General features: G+C 46.4%; 1 protein-coding gene across 1 annotated transcript in view; it reads right to left on the reverse strand.

The window, feature by feature from the left end:
* The window catches only part of RUSC2 (RUN and SH3 domain containing 2), a 50299-nt gene extending 27771 nt beyond the window's left edge, over positions 1 to 22528 (reverse strand). The window contains exons 1-2 of the mRNA XM_062512670.1: positions 22358 to 22528; positions 7535 to 7640 (exon numbers count right to left, since the gene is read on the reverse strand). The gene's annotated coding sequence lies outside the window, so the exon portion shown is untranslated. The remainder of the gene's footprint in view (positions 1 to 7534; positions 7641 to 22357) is intronic.
* Between the last annotated feature and the right edge of the window lie 2734 nt (positions 22529 to 25262).

The following is a 25262-nucleotide window of genomic DNA, read 5'->3' on the forward strand; positions in this document are numbered from 1 at the left end:
CTTTGAAGTTTGAAAGCAAGATTCATAGACTAATTAATCACAGTATGTGAAAAGTATTCATATTATCAGTTTCAAATAATCCTCCTTAATTTCCTGGTGTGCTTTCACGTTACAACCAGGGCACCTCATAAATCATTATTTTCTTTCTCCAGATTGTTCATTATTTCATATCACAAACCCTACAGTTTCCCATTTACCACAAACAACTTCCATTTTTTTCAATCTATCCTCTTATGAATGTTTTCCAGGGACTTGTTCCGTTTCCTAGGCAATTTCTCAATTCTCTCCAGCTATGCATTCATGCTTCTGAGCTAGGGTGACTAATTTCACACAGTTTTCCAACCGGCAGTGGGATTAGAAGCTGTAAAATAATTTTCCATTCCATTTCTTATGTACCTTAACATCCCTATGAACATGCCTGCCAGGTAACGTCCCTTATGACTAGGTTGACAATCAGTTATTTTTTAAGTTTAATGACATCAGTTTAATGAGTTGGAATGCATTTAATCAGTTTAATTATTTGGAATCTGACAAAGTGTACCTTTGTGACTATCTTCTCTTACACACACTTACATAACTTAGCATCAAGATAAAAAATGTCAAGATTTACAAGACTAGCCTAAGAGAAATCAGGGGACTTTTTAACGTATCTGTTCTCTGAGCAAAGGAGTTTCTTTTCCCTCATCTCTGGAGTATGGGTTTTGAAGCTTGCTCTCTCAGGCTGCATAAATTCTCAACATGTCACCATGCAATTTCTATTTGAGGGCTTCCAAGAGATAAAAGGGTCCTTGAAGCCATACTAGGGTCTGGACTGAGGGATATTTCTCTGTAGTGAATCTGCCTCACTAAAGCAGGGAGGTCTAGTGGCCTGCATCCTTGAAAGAAGATTCCCCTTTCATTTTGATGGGCAGGCCAAAGAGGTTGCTGTGGTTTTTCTTTTCAACCTCAATTCATACCAAGGGGAAAGCAGAACCAAGGCACTGGACCAAAATCCTGGCTGTTCAATGTGCTCTGGTATAGAGCAGAATCACCCCTCAGTGCCTCTGGGACAATTACAAATGCATCATTTCAGTTTGGGTTATTTCTCTACCTTGGGGTACCAAATTATGTTGCCAGCACAAAGCCTGGGAGAGGTCAGGTTACGGAGATGGAAATATTCCATGGAGTCTCTGAAACTTTTGCAAAGTCACCAAGAAAACCAGAGATTACAGAAACCCCAAAGGATCAAAAATGATTCCTGGTATCTCAACCAGACACGACCAAGAATAAATTGAGTGGCTGTGGCTGGAGCACTGCCACCTTTGTGCATTAACCACCCCCATGCCATTGCCTGCCAGTGCCAGGACACACTTGTTTCCCTGTGGTTTCCCCCCTCCTCCTTTCGTGCTATGAACTGGCTAGCCCTCCTGACCTGGGTCAGGGATTCTTGAGGTCACCCTGTGCTCCACACTGCCTCACCTCTCCTCTGAACCAGTGCTCCACCAAAACCAGCCATTCTGAGGAGCACATGGGAACAAACAGGCTGCCAGGCTTACTGTAATAAGCAGTCACCACCTCCAGAGTGTTTTATAAAGATAGCAATTATAAATAGCAAGTGCCTACGGAAATGAAAATTAAGCATATGACAAGAGCTGAAGGCAGGAGGAGACACCTGGGTAAGGACAGTGCTCTCCTCAACATCTTTCCAAGCACCACAACCTGCAGTTGGAGGACGAATCTCAGCAGTACGGTAGGTTAGATGCCACTGACTGTGGACAAGTGAGAACTACTTGTTTCCAGTAGGAAATGGCTAAGTGCAGATGCGCGTTGAAATCCTCTTGCTGGTTTTCTGAAGGGAGGTACAATCACTTCTCGGGGTAAGAAACGCTTGGGCAACAAACCCCTTAGAAGCCACTACAGCAAGTCACATGAGAACAAGTGGTGAAGGACAGGTCGACCAGAGCAAGGCTAACCCCAGGCAGATGTGTCAGATACTTCAGATATCAATCATCAGAATGAATTAGACAAAGCCAAGGAAGATACATTCTGTGGGCCAACAGCAACTTGGGACCAAATATGAAATATTTACTTCTCCCACTGGATATTCTCCTTGTGTGGGCTTATCATTTTGCCACCTGAGTTACTGAAAATGGTTTGAGGGTGGGACTACAGGGAAAAATATTATGTAAGCAAACATGGTAATAAATCTGCCTGCTAAGAGCAGAAAATTGCATTATTATTATTATTATTATTACTATTACTATTATTATTATTACTATTATTACTATTATTACTATTATTATTACTATTACTATTAGCACAGTAATCAAGACAGGTCTTCCTCCTGCTAAGAAAGGCAACTGGGAGTACAACTATGCTATCTGATCTTACACAGGAGTTTACACATGACAGTGAAGCCTGAGGCACACAACCCCAGAGAGGGACTTAACAACCTGGGTGAATTTGGGCATATAGGAAAAAGGAGGCAAAGTAGCCATGTGGCTGGTCCTGCATTAGTTCAGGCAGACCATAACAGAGAGAATGAGTCCACTGAAAGCATTTAGGACATGTTCTGCCAGAAGCAATGGCAGCTACTATGAGTTTAAAAAGAGTAAGGTGTGGTTCTGGAGTCAAACTGAGGAGATAGATTAGTATAACTGGGTAAGGAGCAAGGACTCTAGTCTGAGGTAACAGTGGGTCTGAGGTAGGTATCAGGTGAAAAACTGTTGTCTGTTTACCAGGGTTTTCTATGCAGGCTCTAATTGAATATTTTTTTCCTATAACTCCCAGAGCAGAAACTCCCCTCTTCCCAAAAGGAACAGCTAGCATTCATACACCCTGAGATATCTTTGACAGTGTCCCCAAAAGCATAACAGGGAAGTGACAGTCCTCTGCTTCCAGAGAACATTTTGTGTTGGGGTGGCAGATAGGTGGCCAGCTTCCTATCACTTGCCAAGGATCAGTACAAAGCATTGCTAACATCACTCAGACACTGATTACTTATCACCCAAAGGTACTGCCAGCCCCACAGACTCAGCACTGCCCAAAGACCAACACATGGTCTCTCTTCCAAGAGTCCAAACTCAGAACTTGAGCCTGAGCGAGAAGTTGCCGCCAGCCACGTTATGGCCACTCACCTACATTCCAGCTCTGCCTTCCCCCTCCACCCCATTTACAGCAGTTAAAAAACACAGCAGGACTTGTTCGGGTTTTTTATCCCACTATCTGTAACTTTAGCAACCATCAGCCTGGCTCAGTAAAAAGTACTTGCATGGGTCTGAAGTACAGAAAAAAATGCTGCCCACATGATCCTGAGGCTGCAGCACCACTGTGGTGAGGAGAGAAAGAGCTTGTGGACCAGCCTGCTTTTGTGCTCATCTTAACAGGTATGTCCTAGCTTTGGCCCACTTTTTTTCAGGAAATTAATATTAAAATGATTTTCATCAAGAGAGAAAACTGGAACAGAAACAGAGATCAGAGGTATTTTGACAGCCCATTTTTTTTTTACTGGAGAGTAACCAACTTGGAGATGAGTGTGAGGGCATTCAGAGAACCTTCCTGGCAGATAATAATAATGGCAAATCCTGCTAAGGCTCGTTACCAACACAGCTGTCATTGATCATTGCTACAGATTTCACCCCCTGCCAGCCAAGCTCTCTCAGCTTCTTCAAGCCTTACCATGCAGCCTCTTGCACAGCTGGAATGTGATGGTTGGCTTCTGGCTCTTTGGGCCTTATGGACTGGACAGCCAGAAGCACTTTATCCACTTCAGAACACTGCCCACAATGCAGCAGATGTAGGAGACAAGTGAGGTTTTCCACTGCCAGTCAGATTTCAATGGTTTCCCCAAGCATGAGTACAAAATCTTGCCCAGTATGGGCCTTGATTCCACAGCTAATAGGAAGGTACCTCCACCTCCCATCATCCATCTCTCAACCACCTGCAGAGATTTCCACATCTATTACTTTGGAATTACTTTTTTTGGGTTCAACTATCAGAACTGTGCTTACTAAGCTGAAGTGTCATCCAGCACCCATTATACAGAAGTGGCTATGAGTTTAACATTTCAACCTGACCCAGTTTATATTAAACAGAATGGTAAAAAGCAAACAGAGCTGTAATGAAACCTTCTTAATTTTTAAAGAGCAGATCTCTGGAGTGTCAGGGTAAACAGTTATAATGCCAATAAGAACAAACAGCTTGGAGAAGTACTGCAGAAAATACTTCAAATTCAAGTTAAAAAAAAAATCTGGACTCACCAAGAAAGATGAGATTAGAAGAGAAAGGCTCCTGATCAACCTGAATGAGTAACCACACCAAGAAGGATATTAGAGGTAAGAAAAATAGCACCTTCATTGCTGTTTTGGCAAGATGAATATTGAAGCTACAGCAATGATGAGTTAGATAATACGGGGGAAGAAGGTGCAGAAAAGGAAATGAGCTTTTGAGAGGAAATAAATACAAGAAGATGAAAGCACTCAAGTCAGAAGGACAAGATATTCTTGATCCCAGAACAATAAAAGAATAGCTGGTTGATTGCAGCTGGCAACTGTGCTATTGATAAAAATACCCATCAGAAAAGTGTGGAAGAAGGTGAAACCATGTGGCTGACAAATATTAAAGGTAAAAGTCCGTAGCTGTTCTGCAAGGGCAGGGAAAGTGACACATGTTAGATTTATCAACTTGCCCTTACTATACACAAGTCTTCCAGAAAATACTAGAAAAGAAAAATAAGACAGGGAAATAAACTAAAAACAGGGCAAAGCACAACAAGGGGTTGCAAAAGTTACAGTATTGTCTGGGTACCAGGAATCACACCAGAGTGATATCTTGACTCACCAGGAACATCAGACTAGAAGAAAATGAGATGTCTGGGACTAAAAATTTGTTATTTGTTTGCTCTCACAGCCTCAGACACCTGACAGGCAGTAACGGAGCTGTGGGCAAGCCATTCCTGAGTTCACAGCATATTCCCCTGGGCCACCTGCACTTTCTGCAATGCAGGTCCAGGTCTTTCATATCTAGAGATCCACTTGCACTTTACCTCCATCACCTGCATTGATGCAGTGTGGAAGACATGCTCCTGAGGATGATTTCAGTCAGCTCCAGTCACCAGAACCTCTTGCCCGTCTTTCAACCATCTCAGGGCAGATTATCTGTGCACTCTCACTGCTTAACAGATGTTCTTGTAAGAGTGGCACCTACTAGCCAGGCACAGCCTGTATGCCCTGGGGACATTCCCACCCCACACAGAGAAGAAGGCTGCATCACCTTCTTTTTATTCCTTTAGGCAAGCATTGTACACACAAACCATAAATACATGATTTTTCTTCCACATGCTGACACGGGTATGTGTATCCTGTACATTCTGCAGCACATCCTGTCCTCCAGCCCATGATGTGCTGCACAGTCATGCTGTTGTTACCCACCACCAATCTCCCACAGGAACCTGCTCTGCAGCAGCACCACAAACCCAGTCTAGTGCACACCTGCAGGACACATCCAGCTCCCTACTCCCATCAGCCTGAAAGGGACAGATTTTGGGAGACACAGAGAGGTTTTCCCAGGTACAAGAGCAAGACAGGTGTGAGAAGGAGCTGCAGCTCAGGAAGCCCTGTGGTGCTTCCAGGACATTGTTATCGATCTGCAAGAAGGCAACATGTCACTTTGAGATTTTGCTGGAATCTCTCCTTCTCACCTGGCACCCTGAACTGGAACTCTGGGTTTGCCTTCATCACCAGGTAAAAAGGCTGTGGAGCCTTGTCACTCCACAGGGATGGAGAAGGAGCAACCAAATCAGAACCTGCAGCAGCAAAATGGTTCCTCCGGAGAGCTGCTGCAGAAAAGGCTGTGCTGAGGATCACCCCCACCCCCACAAACCCTGCAGGGCTGCACGCAGCACTGAGCGTCTCGGGGAGCACAGTGCGAGGCTGAAGAATGACAACAGAAACAACACATTTGCATTCCCTGACAATGACAACCCTGAATTTCCCCTCTGTGCACTCTCCCACTGGTCTCTGACCCAAACCTCCTGCTCCCCCAGCTCTGCAATGCCTCTCATCTGCCTCTTCTTTCCTCGGTTCCTCTGCAGCTCTGCCAAACATCTACCATTTTATCTATATTTTTTCTGTCATCCTGTTGCTCTTTATAGACCTAAAAGGCATTGTCTGAATTATTCTTGGGTCTCTGGCAAAAGGGAAAAATTTCTGTGAATAGGTAAGGCATGTCAAGCTCACTCTTTAGCAACACTGGTAAAAAAGGCTGCAGGTGTGTGGAGATAAAAATGAAGACCTCTACTTCCCTTGTACTCTTGTACACCTTTATGACACCCATCAATCCGTACCTTGTATGATATGCTATTCTGTGACTCCCATTTACTTCACATCCATCCAAAATCCTGCAACTGCAATCCCACGCTCAGCATTTTCCATAACTCTGAAAGACTGAATCTGCTATTCAATTACCTCCTTTTGTTATGACATTTCCATTTGCACATACCCCTACAGCCACGTCACTTTAACACATACACCAAAATCTCATTATTTCATACTTTTGCTTTATTGTTCTTACTGTCATGATGATCACTGCCCCTCCAGCATCTATATCCCTACCCCATATACATCCTTCTCTTTGTTCAAGCCCTTCTCCTATCTGCAGAGGCAATTTAATGGAAGGATTTGTGCAGAGGGTGGGGGAGGGAGGAAGAAGGAAGGCAGGGAGGGAAAAGAGGGATTTGGCTGTAACAAGACCATGTAATTAAGCTCCAGTAACTGGTACCCAGCCTGGACCCCTCATTTCAGTAATTAAAAGCAGTAATTCCTCCATTCCTAGATAACCTTTCTCATCTGATCTGTGAAAAGAGACAGGGAGAAAGCATCCATTTACACAGCCAGCATAGACACACCCTGGTAACACAAAGGATTCCAGCGTGCACAGAGTCTGTGTATCGCTTAGCAGAAGGACAAGGTTTTACTTGCCATGATATTTACCGTAATGCCTTTTGAACAAATGATTTACCAATATTTGGGGGGGTGGGGGAGAGAAAAAATAAAAGACAAAAAAAGAAGGCAAAAGCCATAGTGACAGCAACCTTTCCTCTGAGCCCCTTTGTCTCTGGCTTTTCATGGAAGCGCTGTCTGTCAAAACAGCTTTTGAGCTGCACAGCAGCATCACCACCAGGGATGCACGGAGAGCATGGAGCACAACAATCCGTGTGGGCTCGGCTGTCATGGCAGGCACAATGGAGAGCTGTGCAGAGGCACTGCCAGGGTGAAGCACAACTCGCCTCTGCACAGCCAGCCCGGACATGACAGCTGCTATTTCACAGCCACAATGGACAAACACACACAGTGCAGCACCCACAGCCTCCTCGCTCCCTCACATCCATGACAGCCAACAGCTCCAAAGCAATGCAGCTTCTGAAGAGACAAAGCAACCCTAAAATCCTTAAGCTTCATCGGCTAGCTGGCATCCACCACAAAAACAAACCAGCCACCGAGTGGCCCGAAAACCAACAGCACCACTGACACCCACCCCAATAATTTGTCCATCTCACCTTTCCACAGATCCTCTGCTCCCCTTCTCCTGACAGCAAAGACACTCTGCTCTGGCACTCCTGAGCGCTCAGATTCCAGAAGGCTCTGTGCTCTCTCACCAGGATGCTGTGGGAAACACAGAGTCAATTTTTTTTTCTGATTTCTTTTTTTTCTTCACAGCTGCATCCCTGGCAATGCAGAGGGTCTGCGCAACCACATCTCCGATGCTCCTGCTGCTGCTGTGACGTTGCTGCGTGTGAAGGAGCAAGCATGCCCACAGCACTGCCGCCTCAGCTCGCAATCAGTCCCTGTGGAACCTCAGACAAGGCAGGGGATGGGAGGGAGCAGAAAAGGAGGGGATGATGGAGGACTGATTCTTACAGGAACCGGGAAATCAGGGAGGCAGCATGAGGAGAAATAAAAAGATCAAAGCCTGTGCCATAAAATAGAGCTGCAGCATCCTATTCTGTGATGAGACTGGATTTCAAATGTTGTGTGCTTGCAGGTTGCCTGATCCCTTTACTCTGTCTTTGTAAAGGAAAGCAAAGGGGACTGAAGTGTTCTTATTGTTGACAATGGCAGCTAGAACCCTTGGAGATAAAATGGCAGTCTGCAAAGCAATGCATAGCAGGAGGAGGAGGATGGGAATACTGCAAGAAGCTTCCTGAAGCTTCTTCAGATTTCTGTAGTGCCTTGCCCTAAACAGTTTCATCAACACTATACAGCATCCCTGAAATGCAGCTACCTCCAGAGCAAGATGCAACCATCACCACTGCCCACAGTGCTGAACCCACCTGTCAGTGGCAGGATGTCTGCAGTCCCTGCTCTCACAGGGGACCTCAAATCAAGATCCCAACTCCTAGCTGCAGTTTGTGATTAAAATGCTGCCCAAGACCCGGGCTAGAGCCCAGCATCTTGGCAAAGCAACCCACAGCAGATCTTCCTACCTGAAACAGAGGGTCACCACCTGCAAAGCTCAGGCTCTCTTGCTATTTGGAAGGATTTTTCCCTATCTCTTTTCACCAGAGGTAGCTGGTGAGAAGTGGTGATGGAATTTGCTCCATAGGCAGAGCAGTGCAGCTCCTGACAGGGCACAGCAGCTGTGCAAGGGACAAATGTGTCTACTTTTGCTTTTCTACCTGCTGGGGCATAACCATACACCCCATAGACTCAGCTGTGCTCTGGCCTGTGCTGTACCAGGGCAGATGTTCCTAGCACTGGAACAGCATCCATCCTGGAGGGATCACTCACATTACTGCCCTTTCCCATCCAACCCCGTGCCTATAGCCCTGTGTAGAGCCAAACACAGCTTAGAAATTGGAGAATCCACACCAGAAAAAGCAAAACCTGTGACCCCCCCCCCATCTCCTAAACTGAGGTTCTGTAGGAAGTGAGCAGATCAGAGCAAGGCAGAGAAGGGGTAAAATTGTCACATGGACACAAAATTCTAAGAAAATAAGAACTGCCACATGACTCAGTACTTTTTACTTTATGCCATGATGCACCCAAAGCAGCAAACAAGTAACACAAATATAACAGCCTAGACAATATAACACTTCACAGAAGCTTCTGCCTCTGGAGAGGTCAACATAGAAGCTATGACAGAAAAATGTTAGACTTATTACTGAAAGTGACTGCCAATTCTCTCAGATCCAATAACACTAGAAACTTTTAAAATATCTCTTCAAGTAACATTAAAATCAGATTTCTGACAGAAAACCATGGGGCTGGGGTGTGGCTCCTACCAAGGGCTTCAGAGGCAGGAGTCCAGGAGTACCCCCAGTGCAAAGAGACCATTCCACTGGGAAAAAAATAAGGGGCCTTGGGCTGTAGGCTGTGCAGCATGTTTGCAGTGCACTGGAGCCACCACCACATGCAGCTGTGCTACTCACCTCCAAACCACAGTGAATGATCCCTCCACCAGTCCCAGAGGGCAGGCTCCACAGGTCAGATCCTTCCCAAGAAGTCAATGTACCTGTCCTATCAGAAGCCCTTTATGCTTCCCAGCCCACTGTCTGCCTTTCCTGGGATGCTCTGGATCCACTCCATCAGCTGGTCCTGTTCAAGGGGCAGGGACAAACCTCTGGGAGGATGCAGGAGTGAGGGACCTACCTCCATGCCTGGCCATTAGAGCAAGCAGAAAGCCAGTCCTGGCAGGCTCAGCTCCAACCAAACTGCTGTAAATGAAACTATTTACTGTGCTCCCATTAACGTGCAGCCCCAGGACCCCCATATGGCCAGCCCTATTGTACTGTCAGTGTTAATTAAGGCCGGCCCAAACAGACATCTCTAGCCCCTTCAGCTGGGATGGTCAGGGAGCAACAGCGAGGAAAGAGACTGAGGGTTTCAGCTGCAGAGCTCCGTGCAGAACAAGGAGCATTTGTTACCCAGGAGACTCGTTCCCACAGCAGAGAGGAGAATGGAAACTATTTCGGTGCCCTCCCCAGTCCTCCACAAGCATTGCCAATGCTGACGCCAGGAGGTATAAATGCTGGCAGGCTGAGTGCTTGCCTTCAGTGCCTCTGCCACAGGACACTGGCATTAACCAATTCACTGACAGCAACGCTTGCCTACTGTAGCAGACACACATACCAGAGCAGATGGAGTCAGGGGGATATTTTCTTTAAAATCAGACTGACCAATGAAGCAGGCAAGGGGTTCCCAAAGAAACACTCCTATTTACGCGTCTGTTCCCAGCATAAACGTCTGTATCCTCCTCCCCAAAATACACTCTGCATGTTCCCCAGATCTCAAACTCACTTGGCCTCGACCCTCCGCAGCACACACCCCTTTGCTGCATCTCCCTCCCCAATCTGCCTCGCTCAGCAACAGCTCTCAGAACTGATGGCCTGTCCCAAAGCTTGCAGGCAGCAGGAGATCTCAGGCGCTAATAAGGAAGAACAAAGCTCTTTCTTGCAGACTGTCTTCTAGGAGATGACTTCTATTTGATCACAGAGATGAGTCAGTGCAAAAAGAGGAGCATGGCTGACTCCACAGTGTCACACAAGGAGGGAGCAGGGATTTTGCAGGCTGGTGATTGTATTCCTTGGAGAAGGAAGGTGAGACAGATGAAGGTGTTAAGACATGCCTGCCCTAACAGGGGTTCCCATCTTGCTTCACCTGGACAGTTAGGGATAGGTGCTTCCCACAGACTCCAGCACTCTGCAGTGCAGGTAGCTTGGTAGGAGAAAATTCCTCATCAAGCAATGTCAGTCTCACTATCCACAAGCATCTCTAGTGTTGGGCAGGATTTTTACCATCTCGCCTCCTTACCCTTTGCTCCAGAATTGTCAGAACTGAATGCACAACACAGTCTCCCAACTGTGAACTCCAGTAAGGAAGCACATCCTCCTCCCAGTCCTGGGCTGCAGCACAGCTTACCATTTTGAGGGAGCCACAGGTGCTGCACTCACACTGGACATGAGCTTCACATGTACCTGGAGTTCTTGCTGACTACATCTAGGTCACAAATAGAATGACTGGGTGTTAGAAAGCCCAACCCATTTCGGTACTGGGCTTCTTCCTTCATATACCATGCAGGAGCTGACTGCTAAGGTCAGCACACGCCCACGTACAAGAAGAACCCATTCCATTTTGCTGCAATTGGGCAGTAAAATCACCCACCAGCTGACCCAGCCTCCCACCTATTTTCTGCAAAGCAGCTCCAGTGATGCATGAAATGGCATCAGCTCAGCCCCAGATTCCAGTCAGCAGTTTGGGCTGTAGCTCTGACATCAAGCACTATGCCAGGACAGGTCTTTAATAATTCCTCACCATCAGGGGTGGGGCACAACCTGACCACCATCAAAACCGCCAGGCAGCCCCAGCTGCTGCCTCCAGCTCATAGCTGTACCCCAGCAAAGGGAGCTGTCTGCCACCTCCTCCTCAAAGGTGGCATTTTGACCAATCCCTCATTACCTTCAGTGTGTCCATGCCTCTCAAGCAAACAGTAGGTGGTACAAGCAACAGCAAGCTCTCCATCACAGCACGAAAACCTGTGCTTCGTTATCTGCAGGTGCAACAGCAGGAACATGCCTAGGATACACGTTCTGGCTACATTGGTAGCATGGCCACAGGGACTTCTTCACTCTTTCCCAGGGAGCAAGGCCAAAGCAGCTCAGTGTCTTTCCACCCTGCTTACCCATTGTTTGTGTCAGAAATCTAAATCCCATGGCAACCCTACCCAGCACCAACAACATCCAGGCTGTTTGGGAAATGCCAGAGAAAGGGATGTTGGTCAGAGTTGAACTAAGAGCATGGGTCTGCTCAAATGGAGCAAAAGGGAACCAGAAAATAGGAGCCAAGAGAAAAGCAGATGATGAAACCTTGTAAAAACTATAATAAAGGAAAACTAAAATAATTCCCTATTCCTTCAAGGTCAAACACCATCTCTCTGACACACAGAGATCAATACAGGCTGATCGATACTGACATACGCTCGACATCTTTTCTGTTCAGTGGGAACAGATACAGGAGCTTTTGAACAAAGGGTCAAAAATCCAAGCAGGATGATAAAAACATGTTAGCACAGTTAAAATGTCTCCCCTTAGCCCTCACATTTCCCTGGGGGGGTGTTGCTAGCCAATCCACACTGAGCCTGCTTTCTAAGGGGAACAGGGGACAGAGGCACAGGAATCTGTGAGGTTTTGCCAGTCAAAGACAATCCAAATTCACCAGCCCACCATGATGACCCTGTGTCCCAGGGAGCCCTGCCCACTGCCCACAGCAGCAGTACTGATTTCTTCAGGGCTAGCAACCCAAGGCAGGAGCCACACCTCCAATGAAGAAATGCCTCATTGGAGAAAGGAGAAAGTTGCTCCTGTTCTCCTCTCTTCAAAGGAGAAAGTTGCTCCTGTTTTTTAAAAAAAGTTGGACATTTCTTGTTGCTTGCTAACTGTCTTCTAATTTATTCCCCAGGTTGTCTTCTGATGTTTCAGAACATTCTCTGAATTCCCAGCTTATCTTTATCCATGCACAGCTCACCCCTATTCACTCATGTTCCAAAAATGAGCTTTAACGTCAGCATTTATCCAGCCTGTGTTTAAAGTCATACCATTTGAGTTCTCTAATCACTTCACATTAGGTAGGCTTTCCATTTCTTTGATCATACCTGTATTTCTTCTCTGGACCCGACCCAGTTTGCACACAGCCTTCAGAGAGTGACTGGAAACGTTCAGTCTTCCAAGCAAGGCCTCCCATGCCTTAATATGCTAAAATTTCTCCATCTCTGCTAGCGATGCTTTCTCCAGTGTGTCACATTGGATGACACATATCTTTTCTACGGCTGCATCATATTAGATGCTCATAGTTATCTTGTGCACCACTCTGAGAGCCTGAGTTTTCCCCCCACTGTCACTTTCCCCCAGTGAGCTTCCAGACTCAGAGCTGAATTTTTTGCTCATTTCTCAGGCACACAACCTTTCAATTTTGAACTATTTAGTTCCCATTTGTTCTATTCCTTAAGGAATAATCCCAGTTTTTCCTGCTGAATAACACTGAACAGCCTCTGATGATGCTTCCTTAGCTGTATGTCTTTAGGAAATCATCACTACTGAAGTCTTACCTTTCACTGCACTGAGCATTATTTCATATATTGAACAACTTCCATTTTGAGGCTGATCTCCACTAACAACTTCCCTTCAGAGCAGTAGTTCCTCTTTCAACATTCCTGTTATCTTCCTCTAGTCTGCTTACTGCCTCTTACCTCTCAAAGGGTACTATAAATGGAAGAATTACACACGAATTAAAGGAAGGCAGGACAAGCACTTGAGAGATTCATTTCAGGTTATTAAACAAACAAAATACTAGCAAATGACAAACTAACAAATAGACAGGATAGGATACTTGTATGTCCTGCTCCCCCTCTTTCCTGAACACCTGCAGCCATTTCTTGAAAAATCATACTAGGCAAGGAGGTTCCTCCATCCCAATCACCATCTGAATTCCCAGCTTCCAGTACTGAGGTCAAATCCTTCCTAGTGCAGGCAATTGATGCTTCACTGATCAGGAACAGAGGCCCTCACAAGCTCCATAAAAAGTCACAACTCCCAGATAGTGCTAGCGCTGACATGGCTCTGCACAGGGCTGGGCACAGTTCCACATACCTCCACACTACTGAGGCATCTATAGTAAAACCAAACCCTGCCCACCACCAGCTGTCAGTCTCCAGTCCCTTCCAGCCCCAGGATTCCAGTGTGCGTGTACCCAAAGGAGGCTGGGGTAACAGGGAGATGTGAATCACTTGGAATTCTGTGTGAAAGGCAGAAATGACCCTACAAGCCAACTCTCAGTGCCCATCTTCTACTCCTAACACTTAGTACTGCCCCAGCAAGAGCTTGAATGCTTCTAGGCAGAGGGAAATTGGAACACAAGCAGCAGAGCAGCTCCTGAATCATGTCTGAAGGCTCTGCTTCCATCTGATAAACCAGGCTCATAAAGCTGCACAGAAAATCCTGAATTAAAGCAAAGCCTGTACATAACTGATCTAGACTGTTTCAGGGTGTTTCAGGTAGGAGCTCAGCTCTAAGAGCAAAGTTGTTTCTTCAAGCACTCACTCAGATATTGATGCTACACCGACTGGGAATATAAACTCTCACCAGTCAAAGCCTTGGCAAAAGAAGCAGAAAGGGTATTATTAAAAAAAAAAAAGCCTTTTAATCTGGCAAACAATCAGTTTGAGCAGCCATGGTAACAGAGGATATTAAGGTGTTATTGGCTTCACTCCTATTAAAATTAGTTTTCAAAACAGGATCAATGCTGCCCTTACAGAGCCATTTACCTAAATAAGTAGTTTCACAATAACTTAATAATTCCCCACTGCCATGAGGAAAGCATTAAATTGCCACATAACATAATACACTGGGGCTGGTGAACTTGGCACCCACAGCACTGCTGCATTCTGACCTCAAATAAAAATTATGTACTTCCAACTAAGCAGATGAAAAGCTGCAGGGCTGAATCCGCAGCCCTGAAATGGTTCACTGTGTACACAGCACACACTGCTCGAGGATGGTGACTGCTTATGGCTCCTATGATGTGCAGCAAAATGACATTCTCTTCCCACTCTAGGGGCATGGCTGGGCTGACTCAAAGTGAGGGCGACTGCACTGCACACGAGGCTCAGCTCACAGGAATTGCAGTGGAAAGGATGAAGCATGGAAAGGGCAAGCAGTGCAGAAGAAAAACATCACTGTTGGATGCATAAGAGGCCACATCCAAGAATGGAAAAAACCCTCCTGTCCTCTTGCTCAAAGACTGAATCATAAACATTTCAGTTTTCCAAGGCAACAGTAAGTAATAAAACTGTTCTGGATTTCCCTGCCCAGGGCAGGGAGGTTGGAACTAAATGATCGTTGTAAGGTCCCTTCCAGTCCAAACCATTCAACAACCCTATGATTCACACAGAAAACCTGCATTAACATCACTCTGCATGTGCCAAAGTCCTTCCCCGCCATCCCCAGCAAAAGTCAAACAGAGAGACCTGTGAACTCCCCACAAAGAACAGAAAATTCCCAACAGAGCTTCCAGTTCTCAAACATTCCCACTCCACTCTGCAAATGAAGCCCAGGGAGTACATAACCACTTGCTGATTTATTAGAGACATATGATGTCAGGTTGTTTATACTGATTTTCCCACTAAGTTTCTCCAGTTAATACCCAAACTGGACACACAGTGCTGCTCTGCACTGTTACCTGCCCCAGCTGGCTATGCTTTAGTAGCAAATAGAGGAGTGTCTTGGCAGTTGCAAAGCACTCTGTGACTAAAAGACACTTGAAGATTCACCCCATCCCCACCTACCAGCAGCAACAGATAAGCACAATATTGGCAGGCATAGGGCTCCAGTGCTACACAAGAGACTGCCTGGGCTCCTGAGAACCCACATCCCAGCAGACACCCAGAAAAGCTGCAAAGGGGAGAGGGAACAGGACCACTGAAAACTTCTCAAGACCCTGTCCACCACTTGTACATTAACTTGCTGGCTCCCAGATGGAGCAGCTGCCTCTTATTCTTCACCTGTGCTGTCTACAGTACTGTTAGGTGAATGGGTAAGGACAATACACAAACAACAAATTGACATAAATTATAGCCATTACCATAACACCTCACACAGCACGGACTGCACATCCCCACCCTTAATCACTGGGCATGACCTGCTCATTCAGCAGGGACCTGTGGTAACTGCAGATCACAGGCACAGCTTGAGCAATAGTGGCATTTTACTTTGAAGCAGGCAAGCAATATGTAGGGCTGTATGAATAGACATGTCTTGAATGTGCAAGACTTGGAGTCATCCTTCCCCTCTGCCCACACTGGAACACAGCTTATGGACATACTCTAAATGGACAAACTGCTGAGAGCTTGAAGACAACACGGAAAAAAGCACAGAAAGGCGTAAACTGCAAAGCAAGTGTGTTAGTTCTCAGGGGAAAACCAGGGGGTACATTAAAGCAGTTCCAAAATGTACAAAAGGCTGCTGCCAAGAGCAAGGGGGCAAGCTGCTCTTCACATCCTCAACAAGAAGAGGATCCCCGAGGGCCACACAGGGGAGCTGACATCAGGAATAACAGATAAAACTAATCACTCACTATTGCACCAAAAATGCATAACAGTAAGGAGGTAAATTGGTTTGCTTAAAATATTCCATGGTCTTGTATATCTCAGAAGCTCTTTGCCTTAAATTTAGAGGCATGCACCCCTGTTAATCTTCACAAGCCCTTACTGTTAAAAATTGGAAACAATATATTTTTTCAACTTTACTGCAAAACAAATGCCCATGTTATAATCTTGGTCAATGCATGACATCAGGAAATACCAATAGAAGGAAGGGACTGAATTGCTAAAATGAAGGATGCAGCAGGAAATGTCCTGATCAGTGGGAGATTCCAGAGATTAAATAAAGAAACCCAAGAAATCACACAGCCCAAGTCCACTGTGCCTGCTTAGGGGGACGTGATTATTACATGGCTTTTGGAGGTTTTATTGCTGTCTGACTTCTGTTTGACTCAGAGAACTGGGAAGCCTCTAATGCAGGATTAAAAGCTAAGAGCAATTTATTCTGTGAGGCAGAATACCTGGAGAAACACAAACACACTCCTGGAAGAACACAGCAAACTCACAGGTGCAGCTGAGAGTAGAAAAGCATCCTGTGCCAGCTGATCTGGCTGCTAATCCACCTGGCTGTTAAAAACATACTCCAGATGTATGTTTTCCCTAAGCAGAATATGTTTTGTGTGAGCTTTCAGACAGTGGATTCATCTCCTTTCATCTCCCACAGTGAAAAGACCTTTTCCTCAAGAATTCAGTCATGTTGGAGACGATCCTTGGTCACAGCTGAGAACCCTTCTAAATTTCTCTCTGGTTATTATTAACATCTTCCCATCAACCAGGGCAAGCTGTCATGGATCATCAGTCAGCTGTATTCAAGGTCTCCATGTCAGGTCAGGCCATGATTAAGCAACCTTGTGGCTGTATGTGCTTATCGGTGTACATTTAATTAACACAAAGAGTCTTAACTCGCAGCTCCCAGCTGCTGTGCAAGTTCAGCAAGGTCTACCTCCTCTAAAAGTCACATTCTAACAACAGGCAGCCATCCCATACGCAGACAGGCACACAGATCCAGAAATGGGAAATTTTTTGGCTGTGGGCAATGATTTTGCTCAGGTTGGAGAAAGACCCCCGGTGAAGGAAATGCTATAGGGATAAAGGGGATCTGTGTGTGGGAGGAAATCCTGTCCTGTTCTTTAAAATAGAAATTAAAAGCTGGCAGAGGCAAAGCCCAGGCAGCAGTGGTGAGGCAGGCCATGAAGGCAAAGCAGGTCACAGGAGATAGATGAAAAACACACCAAGCCTGGATTCGTCGGGCAGACTGAAATAGGGCTCAGCCTCTTGTGAGCCAGATGAAAGACCTGGGGCAGACCACTCTACATGCTCCCCATGGAGACATCTTGGCACTTCAGGAACTCCTGGAATCCCTGGTGTGTGGCTCTGGCACTGCAGAGACGATCAGAGAATAGTCTAGAAGGCTATTCTAGGTTGAAGAACGATTAGAAAACTATCAAGAAACATCCAGCGAAGAGGTGCTTAAGGACAACAAACAAGATGTCCCCACACATTCCAGACACATTCCAGTCAGAGGAACAAGAGCATGCCAGGGTGGAAAGAGCCCTAAAAGAGCTGTCAGGAGCTCTGTAATACAGGATGATACACAGAGCCTTGGTCTGAGCCCTAATAATAAGCAGCCACCGTGGTGACTCAGAGAGCTCTTTGTTGGCTGGACATGGGACAGCAGCAGGAAGGAACAGAGTAACTCAGGAGCAGGAAGCCCCTGAAGAAGGACTGATTGCCCAGAGCACGTTCCTGGAGAAACAGAAACATGCTTTTCATCTCCATTACGTACTTCCATGTCCGGACAATTCTGAAGCCTGTGCCCTCAATACATGCTTAAAGCACTCTATCTTGTGCACGCACCCAGCCTGTGGCTCTCGACACACAGCCTGGAAAAGAGAAGACCAGCTAAAAGGCGAGAGGGCAAGAATGATGGAGCACTGGAGATACAACAGTCCAAGCCAGAAGCCAAGCATCTCTGCTTGGAGTGTTCTCTCACGGGTTCTCAATGCAACAGCCAGGGAAAATGCTTGGTCATGATGTTTGAACAGGACCTGCTTTCCATCCCTGGGAACATCTCCCAGAATTAGTAATCCCGTATCAGAGGAGGTGAAACATAAGTGCCCAACAGCACTTGTAACCTTTTTTAGCAATTTTCGTATGCCTGCTGCTTTCACAGCAACCTTCTCTTTCAGCTTAAAATAAATGCAGCCCTTCTGAAAGTGCTCAAAGACTACAAAACCACAAAATCATTTGGGTTGGAAAATACCTCTAAGATCATCAAATCCAGCTGTAACCATCCAGCCATTCCTCTACAAAGCCAGAAACTGGAACTGATGTATCTGGGGATACAAATGGAGGGGGGGGGGGGGGGATGGGGCAAGGAGCTATAAAGGGGTATTAATGCTGTCATCCTGAATTCCAGCATCTGAAGTCGATGCATCTCTGTCCATGATACTGCTGCTATCAATTCAGAGCAAACAACTTCTCCCCTGTCTTTGCAATCAGAGGACATCTCTTCTCTTTCTCTTCTCCTGTGTGTGAGGCTTCATGTATTAAGCTGTGTAATTAAGCAATGTGTGCTCTACTCCCACAGAGGCTTCTACATCCCATATGAGACCAGGCCAGAGTGGAGATACATCATCCATCTGCAGGAGTCATTAGCTCTTTCTTCAGGCAGGGTTTCTTTGAGCATGAACATTCCCCCCCCCCCCACCCTCACCACCCCCACCCCCAGGAAGCCTTTTTGTGAGCTCTGGGCTTCACACACCAAGCACAAGGACCAAGTGAGGTCTGTTGCCTTCCAGTGAGGTCTCCTGCTTTCCAGCACATAGCCTGATGCTGCTGCAGCATGATAGTAGCTGAATTGCATAACCAGCATAGAACCTGACCAACAACAAGCAAAACCCAGCCTGAGGGGAAAAAAACCACAGCTCCAGCTTCACACATATCTCTGCTGTGTGGTGCATCTCTCAGATACAGATACCAACTACATCATGAAAATGGCAGAATCTGGGATAATGTTCTCACTTATATGGATGTCAAGAAAGTCAAGAGCCACAGTCGTAATGCAACACACAGATTTAATATCCTTTCCAAAGATAAACTATTCTCCAGCTACCAGTCCTCAGGAAAAATGTAACCCAGAACCAGAATGCCATTATGCCATTCTACAGCCCAAGACTTTCTAATGAGGCAGCAAGTTCTAGCCACCAGCAGGAACCTGGCAACAGGCTAGATTAAAGATAGATTAAATTTTCTGTTCCTCTCATTAAACCCAGCAATAATACTCAGAACACACAGGGAAAGCCCAGTGGCAACTGACCTAATTAGAAGTGGAAGACTCACACCTTCTTGGTGACCAGCACATCTGCTGAAGCTGAGGGTCACAGCCCTGTGTAGTCCGCAGGACAGCAAGAGGAGGAAAATATGGGAAGCTGCCCTGGAACCCCTCCTGCTGCCCCCCACCAAGGGTCCAACGCTGCTGTCTATGGAAGATTCCCAACACTTTGGCTGAAATGATGCCAGCATTTGGGCAGGGCTTGGTGTTATTTTTAACAGTTGCTCACATAACTCTTTGGATGAATCCTGGGAAGAGCTTGTCACCAAAATAGTACACTGTGGGCACTATTTATACACCCACTGGCAGCACCGCAGGATAAGCTGGGGAAAGCTAGAGCACCCCTTTATGTTCCTCACAGGGATACAGCAGGGCCATAAAACATGGTTTTGTGTTTGGGGTAGTCCTGAGAAGTGAGCCATAACCTGCAGGAGGCCTGGTACCCCTGTCTGTCCTGCTGAGGAGACAGGCTCTCATCCATATGGGAGGGAAGCCCAGGTACATTAGGCTTGGGGAAGATGGATGGCTGAGTGCACATCCCAGCTGCCGTGGACTAAAAAGGGAACAGTTGTGCCTAAACACAAAAAATGCTGATCCCTTCCAATTTTGTCTCTCTTTGGCTGCTGCAGGGAAATCCAGCAGAGACTGGGTTTCTTGGTCATCACCTCTTTTCCCAATGTGGCAGCAGCAAAGGTGTGCAGTGGTGGGGGCAGGTGAAGCACTAAATGTTAGCAAGGCTCACTGGAAAGGAGGCACCAGACTAACAAGACTGACTGTCCTTTATCCCTAGGGACAGTAGCAGCCTCAGGCCTTTCCATATAAAAACAGTGTGCCCTGAAGCACTAAAGGGGAAAAAAAATCAAAAGCAAACCACCCTCTTGAAACTATCCAAGGAAAAGAGGCTCTTCCCTTGTCTGATTTTCTGGGTTAAAAATAACTTCTCTAAAGCCACTTCCAAGCCTACTGAACTTCCTTGATTTTTGTCTTCAGACAAGTTCTCCTCCTTTTCTCCCATGACTGCTCTCTACTCTCACATCTCCTGGAGAAGCAGATGACATGACCTGAAGAACATTCACAGGATGCTACATGAAAACAGACAAAGTAAGAAAAAGAGAGAAAAGAGAGAGAAGAGAGAGAAGAGAGAGAAGAGAGAGAAGAGAGATAAAAGAGAGAAAGAAGGGAGAAGGGAGAGGAGAGAGGAGAGAGGAGAGAGGAGAGAGGAGAGAGGAGAGAGGAGAGAGGAGAGAGGAGAGAGGAGAGAGGAGAGAGGAGAGAGGAGAGAGGAGAGAGGAGAGAGGAGAGAGGGAGAAGAGAAGCATACTGACTGTCTATCAGAGCTACAGAACAATGCAAAACCAACTAATTGACACATGTTGTAAAGTGGCAGGACTGGTCACATTACTTTCAGCAGAACAAACAGAAGGGATCAACTCCTACCTTGCCACATACAACCACCCCAGGACGTGGGCTCGGCTCACCGCAGCTGGAAGCCGAGTGCAGCAGCACTGGCATGAGAGCCACAGGGGAACACAGGGTGCAGAGCCAGCGATAATCCAGAGCAAACGAAGCTTGTCCCCGTGCCGGCTCAGGGATCAGTGTGCCGTGCTGCGGGGAGTCTCCGCCGGCTGCTCCCCTGTTGATGCGGGATGGCGGGCAACAAGCAAGATGACAAGGCACTTCTTCCAGACAGGAATTCCTCCTGCTGCCAGCCACCTGCCCCCCGACAGGCACAGCGGTGCCAGGGTCTCACTCAGGGAGCATGTGGGCAGGAGAGAGGAGAGAGGGCCAGATTGCTAATGAAAGCCCCAGTGTAAATACAGATGCGCACAGGAGAGGGCTATGGCAGAAATGCAGCTCGTGTTACAGAGAGCCATTTACAGCAGGCGCGGAAAGCGGGGAGAGCGTGGCAGGGCTGTGCGGGATGGGGAGGGGAGCTGCCTGCCGGGGGAAGCCATGGGGTGAAGTGACCACTAACGGGAGACACCCCCTCCCCCCCCCCCCCAATTCCACATTCTCCATCAGATCCTGAGCTCCATCTGCAGTACATGCTAGCAAATAATGCATACTGATCCAACTTCCCATTCTGTACCCCAGCTGGGACATCCCCAGTCCCATCTATGTCTGGTGCAGTGTGCCACAGCAGCCTCACCACACCACGGAGAAAGGCTGATTGGAGCATTGCTGCATTCACCTGCTTGGACCCACTCCTGCTGTCCAGGCTCCTGGTCTCCACATCTTCGAGACTTAACCCCTCTCCTCAGTTCAAAATCTTTGGTATCTCCTGTCAGGATTCTTCTTTCCCTGCTGTCTCAGGGTAATTTGCAAGCTGTACTGCAGTTGGATTTACAGCAAATACAGAACATGAGGGATAGGGACTAGGCTGGCATCACTGACTATTCTGAACTGGAAGGGACCCACAAGGACCATCAAGTCCAACCCTTAAGTGAATGTCCCATTCAGGGGCCAAACCCACAACCTTGGCATTACTAGCACCAAATGAGCTCATCTCACGGTTAAGAAGCAAGGTGTCAAAGGGTTCAGGGTCTTTTCCTCCACTGTGCCTTCAACTAGAATCAGCAGCAGAGGAGAGGTTTACAGGTTCAACCCACTAAACAAGCTTTGGGAGATTTTAGGGAGAGGTTGGGAAGGAGCTGTTTCAGGAAATTTTATAGCACAGAGGCACTGCTTGTAAGCCCTGTGCCAGGCAGGCATATAGCTCACACCAGTGACCTCTGAGTGAAACTGGCAATGAAGAAAAAGGAGTTCCTGTACTTCTGGAGCACCTATGGTTTGTAAAGATGCAGGGGACATCCAGATCAGTGGTGTAAAATCTCAAGACCACTTCCCTTCTCGGTGCCTCAGTTTCCCCCTCTGAAAAACAAGGACCATAACACTTACCAAGCTGCTGTGGATGTTGCAAAGTTAACTTCCTCATGGGATGCTGGCAGTCTGCAAGCAGAAATAAGCGTTCTGTGGGACTCTCTTCCCACCCATACGGCCGAGATTCCTTGTGGCTTCTCTCGACACACAAGCTACTGCTCGCAGCTTCCTTCACCCTCACCACAGCAGGCACCCTGCAAAGACAGGGATCCCCATTACCCCCAAAAGCAGGAGCATCAATGTCTCTGCCAGCTGTGCCCAGGCCATTTGCCAGGGAGGAATGCTGTGCACCAACCCAGCCTCAGCCGAGCTGTCAAAGCAGCGGAAGGGCTGAGGCTGCACTGCTCTGGAATTCCAGCAACGCACAAACACCCTGTCAAGCCTGCACCAGGAATGACTCCTCCCTGCCCCGGACCAGGCTGAATCATTGGAAATACCAAAACAACGATGAGGTCACGTTCCCCGAACAAAGAACTGGAGCCAGATATAGCTGCATGGGGAAGAGTGCTAAAAAGGGACTGGGGGTAGGGGCTGGGGGCTCTGGCAGACAGGCACCATGGGCATTTGTCTCGTTTAAAAACAGCTTAAGGCTGCCAGGAGACTTTTTTTCTTCTCTGTAGGGAGCAGCGAACTGGCTTTAAAACTCTTTATCCATCCCACTGCAAGAGGTACAAACATTATAATGTTTGTGAACTCAAGGAACAAGGCAGAAGCAAAATTATGACTGGATTTTGAATCCAGTGCTCCCAAAATCTCACTGTGATACAATCATCAGGCTTAACCAGTGAAGAATCCCATTGCAGTAAACTGAATGGAAGACATAAAATAATGTCCATTACTGCTTTTTGCTTTTGCTACAGCTTCATCCAGCTTCCACCAAACAAAACCAAAACCAAAACCAACCAACCAACCAAACACTGCCAACACCCCCCGTAAACAAAACAAAACAAAACAAAACAACAACAACAAAACAAAAACAAATACAAAAAAAAAAAAAAAAAAAAAAAAAAAAAAAACCCAAAAAAACAGCAGAAACCACCAAAACACTAGAAACACTGATTTGGTACGTTTTCAACAGGATGAGCAGCAAGTAACAGTGGCTTCTGTTAATGCTTCTAAAGAGAGTACTTCATTACCAGCAAATATATTTTTCAAGGCTTTGCAGTTCCAAAATTTCACAGTTCTCTGTGAACAGAGACATTTTGCTATTTAGACTGGGAAGGAAATTGCAACATAAGACTTGGAAAGGATAAAGGAATTCACAATAGAATTTGCAATAGCCTGTTCTTTCCCCTTTCCGTCGGACAAGACATTTGAATGGATAACACCACCACCCACAGCTCTGTGAACAAGAAGCTCTAAAAAGCCAAACTTTGTTTCATCAGGACATAAACCATATCTTAGTCATATGCCAAGAGACAAAAAGGATAGGACTGGACAGCTAATGCCAAGCATGCCACCTACCTGGCAGGGCAGTGCTCACTAGGCTGGCACACCCTGCAAAAACCACAGCAGTGCCTGGCACACTGAGGCAGCTAATGGGCCATGCCTGCATCAGTCCCCTTCTCCTGACAGTCCATCCAGATTTGCTAATAAAAGCGACATGAAAATCTGTGGTGAGTTGTGCATGACTCCAGCAGGAGAGTGGTGAGAGAAGAAGTGCTCAAAACCCAATCAGTTAATTTTCACCCACTGTCCCAGCACACTCTAATATCAACAGAACCACCTCTGTGGGTTACACCATGAATTCTTCTGGTCTAGTGCCCTATCCCTGACTATATGGCACTGGCACATAAAAATCATAGAGCGATTTCATTGAGTGCAATCAGAGTGATCTGCCCTAAGGACGCATTCTTCCAGCCTGCAACGATGAGCAACTCCTAGAGCTGGAGGTCACACACTGACCATCACGTTTCACAGACACTGAAAAGTATCTCTGCCATTGAGGTGTCTGGTTCCTTTTGGAATCTGTGTGTATTTTCAGTCTCCATGTCATCTCGTAGCAACATGTTCTACAAATCAACTGTGTTGAAAAAGGACTTCCTCAGCCTCCTGTGTAATAAATTATTTTGCTGGATGCGCTTCCTCTACACTGTGAGAAATAGCAAAGTTTATTAAGGTCAATCTTTACTCAACTTCTCCCTACTGAACACTGTGTTACAGACATTTGCTCTTTCTCAGTATCATCTACTTTTGCTTGTTTAATCTCTCTTCCAACAGAAGCTATCCCAGTCCCTTAATCATTCCCATTCCACTTTTCTTTATAATTTCCAGGTCTACATCACTCTTTCTGAAAGTGGGTGATCAGCTGGTATGTGATACTCAACATGGAGGCACAACATGTATATCTAGTATACAAGAATACATATCAGCAAATTTTGTTTCCAGTGTTTTTTTGGCTACAGCCGAACATATAGCTGATGTGCTTGCTCAGATAAAAATCCACAGTGACTCAAAACAGCTTGTTGTGGGCAGTGAGAAACTGTTTACAGATCACCATTACATGTGGCATTTATCAGCATGATCTCCCATTTGCTGTTTTCTCATGCTAATAGCTCTGCAAGATGGTCCTGTAATTCCTCAAGAAGTTTTCAGACTAACCACCCTGACAAATCCTAACCTAATTTAATTTTCTAATCACTAGAAAATTATAGTCTTCACTATATCTTCCAAACCATAGCTAGATGTGTTGCACAGGGACCCCTGTGGGACCAGGCACTGCAGGTACCAGACCTTTGCAAAGCTCAGCATTGGAAAAGGAGTGCTCCAAGCACAGTGATCAGGAATGCTAAAAAATCTTTTAGGTCACTTCCAACCCAAACCATTCTATGTTTCCTGGCTGCCAGGAACCTGTTAAGGAAAAAAAGCTTTAATTGAAAATATGATTCAGCGCCATCATCATTCTGCCAAGGATCCCTGAAAG

The sequence above is a fragment of the Cinclus cinclus genome, chromosome Z, assembly GCF_963662255.1.
Source record: "Cinclus cinclus chromosome Z, bCinCin1.1, whole genome shotgun sequence".
NCBI lineage: Eukaryota > Metazoa > Chordata > Aves > Passeriformes > Cinclidae > Cinclus > Cinclus cinclus.